We start from the raw sequence: 4,537 nt of genomic DNA, 5'->3' as shown, positions 1-4,537 counted from the left end.
GGCTGTGACTTTACATATTTGTGTTTGCATGTGTGTGTGTGTGTGTGTGTGTGTGTGTGTGTGTGTGTGTGTGTGTGTGTGTGTGTGTGTGTGTGTGTGTGTGTGTGTGCGCGTGTGCGTGTGCCCTGGAAAACCTCAGCACCACCTCTGTTTCCTGTTTCCTCACATTAGGATTAGCCCGCTCAGCAGCAGCACTCTGACGGCCACTGTGTGGAGAGGAAAACACGTATTCAACCTGTCAGAGCGCTGGACTTGAACCAGCGACCTCCCCACTCTCTGCCTCATTCCCTCCCAGTGGACAGCATCCATGAAAAGCTGAATAATGGCTCACCGGAGACGCTGTCGTAGCTGGTGGACTTCAGGTATTTAGCAAATAGCTGAAATTCTAAACTTAAAGTTTGATAAAACAAAACATGATTCATTTATAATCCGAGTGCAGCCACGTCGGCCTGTTAGCAGCTAACTGTCTATGTTGCACACGTAGCATCTGCTATCTGTTCAGTAGCAGCGTAAGCATATTAGTTACCCGACTGTGTTCTTAACCTCGACTCTTTACACTTTAATCGCAATGAAATGTTATTTACCTGTTGGTTAGCTAAATATCTATTAGTTAGCTTACCATTAGTTAGCTAAAATACCTTTTAGTTAGCTAAAATACACATAAGTTATCTTACATACGCATTATTTAGCGAACCATTAGATAGCTAAAATACACATTAGTTAGCTAAGATACCATTAAGTTAGCTAAAATACACATTAGTTAGCTAAAATACCTTTTAGTTAGCTAAAATACCATTAGGTTAGCTAAAATACCTTTTAGTTAGCTAAAATACCATTAGGTTAGCTAAAATACCTTTTAGTTAGCTAAAATACCATTAGGTTAGCTAAAATACCTTTTAGTTAGCTAAAATACCATTAGGTTAGCTAAAATACCTTTTAGTTAGCTAAAATACCATTAGGTTAGCTAAAATACCTTTTAGTTAGCTAAAATACCATTAGGTTAGCTAAAATACCTGTTAGTTAGCTAAAATACTAATTAGTTAGCTAACAAAGATTGACAGAAAAGTTAAAAAAAAATGCGTTTCACAGAGATATTGTAACGAGCTGCTGGTTTTATTTAAATAAAAAAAATCTTAAGCAGAAAGTTGATTTGGTTTTGTGCCGTTCGAACGTAGAGAACAGGAAATGGTGGCAGAGCAGATCTGAGATCATCTTCTTTATCTGCCAGGACTCGCGTCGTTCATCCAATTATGGAAGATTCATTTATTCTTTATGTGTTTTAAAAGGAGAAAAATAGTGTTTAAGGGCGCGCTCACACTATCCTCCCGGACCGAGACCCGGGCTTTAGGGTACTTGTCCCCCCTCCCTCTCCCCCCGCGCCCTAGCCCCGTTTGTACTCACACTACCTGGGCCGGCCAATGCTTCTTGCTGTCCTTACGCCATCACGCCGTAACACGTCACACGCATTGATCGTGTGTGTGTGGCTTTGTTTCCAGATCTTTCCGTAGACCTCAGAGTTTTTGTGCGTCTTGTCGACTGTTTTTGAATCTTTTCATCGACCAAATCTGCAGTAAACACTCCACCTCCGCATCACACCAACGTGAACCTTTCACCGCCATTGTTTGAAATGTCCGCGCATGGTCCCTCCTTCTTTTTTCTACGTCCCAACAGGCGCACAGGAAATGACCTCAGAACCGCCGTAGGCCTCGTGCTCGTACACGTGCGCACGCTCGTGCTCGTACACGTGCAAACGTACTTTACTAAAGCCCACCTCTCCCAAACGGGCCGTGGACGGCCAGCTGGTCGCAGTTATGCGCGGAGCGGTTGCACTCACACTGGTCAAACGCACTCGGCTTTAGCTGAAAAAACGGTTTTGGCGCGGTGCGGAAGACAGTGTGAGTGCGCCCTAGAGAGATGTGAACGTTATTGAATCGATCCGCCCCCGAAACTCACATTTAACCCTGTTTCCTGCCCAGTTCTGATGTATTAACATAATCAGGTAAACATCAGTAATTGCCCCATTACATGATTTAAACAGCTGCTCGTTAGACAGCAGATATTCGTGGTCGCACACTTTTCATGTGTGGGTCAGAATCAGCGACCGGCGCAGGAAGTGGCTGTTTCCAGGTCGCACACACAATCAAGACGTCGCTGTCAGCGGCGATTAGCTTTTCCCGGCTTAACGCCGTCCATGCTCTCGTTCCTCTCAGCCCTCGCTCTGGCTCTGCGCTCGCACGCACGCCGTTAAACAGGCACATGGTGCAGGGACTCCTCCCTTCATCCTGCATGTGGTCCTGGTTTCTGAGGCATTTCAGGGCCCGAGAGACCGTGAAGGTCCTGCTGACGCGTCGGCACGGGCGACTACAAAGGCTGCAGGGTCAGAGTCGGGAGTTAATGCGATCGTCTCGCTGTTAAAGGATGAAACATCACAGACGGACGTTTCTCTGCACACAGGACGCGAGCGGTGAGAGGACGTCACACGCTCATAATTTAACATTTAATCATTACTTATTATTATTGTTCTTATTTATGCTGTAAAAATCCTTAGCAGCGTGAACTTAACCGTCTCCTTTAACCGTCTAAACTTAACCGTCTCCTTTAGTCGTCTAAACTTAACCGTCTCCTTTAGTCGTCTAAACTTAACCGTCTCCTTTAGTCGTCTAAACTTAACCGTCTCCTTTAGTCGTCTAAACTTAACCGTCTCCTTTGGTCGTCTAAACTTAACCGTCACCTTTAGTCGACTAAACTTAACCGTCTCCTTTAGTCGTCTAAACTTAACCGTCTCCTTTAGTCGTCTAAACTTAACCGTCTCCTTTGGTCGTCTAAACTTAACCGTCTCCTTTAGTCGTCTAAACTTAACCGTCTCCTTTAGTCGTCTAAACTTAACAGTCACCTTTAGTCGTCTTAACTTAACCGTCTCCTTTAGTCGTCTAAACTTAACCGTCTCCTTTAGTCGTCTAAACTTAACCGTCTCCTTTAGTCGTCTAAACTTAACAGTCACCTTTAGAGGTCTCCTTTAGTCGTCTTAACTTAACAGTCACCTTTAGAGGTCTCCTTTAGTCGTCTTAACTTAACCGTCTCCTTTAGAGGTCTCCTTTAGTCGTCTTAACTTAACCGTCTCCTTTAGTCGTCTAAACTTAACAGTCACCTTTAGTCGTCTACACTTAACCGTCACCTTTAGTCGTCTAAACTTAACAGTCACCTTTAGAGGTCTCCTTTAGTCGTCTTAACTTAACAGTCACCTTTAGAGGTCTCCTTTAGTCGTCTTAACTTAACCGTCTCCTTTAGAGGTCTCCTTTAGTCGTCTTAACTTAACCGTCTCCTTTAGTCGTCTAAACTTAACCGTCACCTTTAGAGACTAAACTTAACCGTCACCTTTAGTCGTCTAAACTTAACAGTCACCTTTAGAGGTCTCCTTTAGTCGTCTTAACTTAACCGTCTCCTTTAGTCGTCTAAACTTAACCGTCACCTTTAGAGACTAAACTTAACCGTCACCTTTAGTCGTCTAAACTTAACAGTCACCTTTAGAGGTCTCCTTTAGTCGTCTTAACTTAACCGTCTCCTTTAGTCGTCTAAACTTAACCGTCTCCTTTAGTCGACTAAACTTAACCGTCACCTTTAGAGACTAAACTTAACCGTCACCTTTAGTCGTCTAAACTTAACCGTCTCCTTTAGTCGTCTAAACTTAACCGTCTCCTTTAGTCGTCTAAACTTAACCGTCTCCTTTAGTGTCTAAACTTAACCGTCTCCTTTAGTCGACTAAACTTAACCGTCTCCTTTAGTCATCTAAACTTAACCGTCTCCTTTAGTCGTCTAAACTTAACCGTCTCCTTTAGTCGTCTAAACTTAACCGTCTCCTTTAGTCGTCTAAACTTAACCGTCTCCTTTAGTGTCTAAACTTAACGGTCACCTTTAGTCGACTAAACTTAACCGTCACCTTTAGTCGTCTAAACTTAACCGTCTCCTTTAGAGGCTAAACTTAACCGTCTCCTTTAGTCGTCTAAACTTAACCGTCTCCTTTAGAGGCTAAACTTAACCGTCTCCTTTAGTCGTCTAAACTTAACCGTCTCCTTTAGAGGCTAAACTTAACCGTCTCCTTTAGTCGTCTAAACTTAACCGTCTCCTTTAGAGGCTAAACTTAACCGTCTCCTTTAGTCGTCTAAACTTAACCGTCTCCTTTAGTGTCTAAACTTAACGGTCTCCTTTAGTGTCTAACTTAACGTCTCCTTTAGTGTCTAAACTTAACCGTCTCCTTTAGAGGCTAAACTTAACCGTCTCCTTTAGTCGTCTAAACTTAACCGTCTCCTTTAGTCATCTAAACTTAACCGTCTCCTTTAGTCGTCTAAACTTAACCGTCTCCTTTAGTCGTCTAAACTTAACCGTCTCCTTTAGTCGTCTAAACTTAACCGTCTCCTTTAGTGTCTAAACTTAACCGTCTCCTTTAGTGTCTAAACTTAACGGTCACCTTTAGTCGACTAAACTTAACCGTCACCTTTAGTCGTCTAAACTTAACCGTCTCCTTTAGAGGCTAAACTTA

Source organism: Echiichthys vipera (genome assembly GCF_963691815.1).
Source record: "Echiichthys vipera genome assembly, chromosome: 13".
NCBI lineage: Eukaryota > Metazoa > Chordata > Actinopteri > Perciformes > Trachinidae > Echiichthys > Echiichthys vipera.
The sequence above is the reverse complement of the archived record's forward strand: the minus strand, read 5'-3'. Positions refer to the sequence as shown.